We start from the raw sequence: 1,340 nt of genomic DNA on the forward strand, positions 1-1,340 counted from the left end.
AATTCTAGAGAAATAGTTGCAGGTCAGTTGCGTGAACATCTGAACAGAAATAATCTGAAGAGTTTCAGTCAGGGTTTAGAGCTCACCACAGCACTGAATCTGCACCGGTGAAAGTTACTAATGATATTCTCATGGCCTCTGACAATGGACTTGTGTCTCCACTGGTCCTGTTAGACCTCAGTGCTGCATTTGATACAGTTCATCACAATATTTTACTACAGAGACTTGAATATGATGTTGGAATTACAGGAACGGCACTAAATTGGTTTAAATCATATCTATCTGATAGATTCCAATTTGTCAATGTAAATAATCTTATTCATACCCCAAAGTTAGTCATGGAGTTCCTCAAGGTGCAGTGCTTGGACCACTACTCTTTATCTTGTATATGTTTCCATTAGGTAAAATTATTAAACGGCATGGGATAAATTTTCATTGTTATGCTGATGATACTCGGTTATATTTGTCCAATGAATGAAACCCAATGAATCCAATCAGCTACTTAGACTACAAGCATGTCTTAAAAATCTGGATGACCCTTAATTTTCTCCTGTTGAACAGACAAGACTGAGGTTTTAGTTTTTGGACCTGAGCATCTTAGGAATGAATGTTTCAGTCTTTCTCCCTCCTTAGATGCATTAATCTGTCCTCCAGCTCTAATGTTAAAAATCTTGGTGTTATTTTTGATCAGGACATGTCTTTTATCCCCCACATTAAAAACGTTACTAGAACCTCCTTCTTCCACCTGCGTAATATCACTAACATTAGAAACATCTGATCTAAAGATGATGCAGAAAAACTGGTCCATGCATTTGTCACGTCTAGACTGGACTATTGCAATGGTTTATTATCTGGGTGTCCAAATACTTCTTTAAAACGTCTTCAGTTGATCCAAAATGCTGCTGCCAGAGTCTTAACTGGAGTTACTGGGAGAAATCATATCTCTCCAGTTTTAGTTTCTCTCCATTGGCTCCCTGTCAAATCCAGAATATAATTCAAAATCTTACTTCTAACCTACAAAGCTCTCAACAACCTAGCTCCATCTGATATTACAGATCTTATTGTTCCATATTTTACTAACAGAGCACTTAACTCTTAGACTGCAGGTTTACTCGTAGTCGGACATGGAGAGTTTTTATCTTTTTGAATCTCAAACATTCCTCATATACGACGTCAAGTGTTTTTTTTTTTTTGTATTTGTACTGAACCAGACCACCGTAAAGTCCTGTTCTTCTGCCAACAATGCCGTATTTTGTGTGGCTCTACTGGTTGATATCAAGTGCCGTTTTGCTTTTTACGTCCAAATAAATAATTTTCTTGAACGAGATGAGAAACAATAA

General features: G+C 37.1%; 1 protein-coding gene across 1 annotated transcript in view; it reads left to right on the top strand.

Moving 5' to 3' along the window:
- LOC119417779 (ski oncogene) overlaps positions 1-1,340 on the top strand; it is a 61,332-nt gene that overhangs the window by 50,420 nt on the left and 9,572 nt on the right. The gene's annotated exons all lie outside the window — the stretch shown is intronic.

This window comes from Nematolebias whitei, chromosome 11 (assembly GCF_014905685.2).
Source record: "Nematolebias whitei isolate Nwh7 chromosome 11, NemWhi1, whole genome shotgun sequence".
NCBI classification, from domain to species: Eukaryota; Metazoa; Chordata; class Actinopteri; order Cyprinodontiformes; family Rivulidae; genus Nematolebias; species Nematolebias whitei.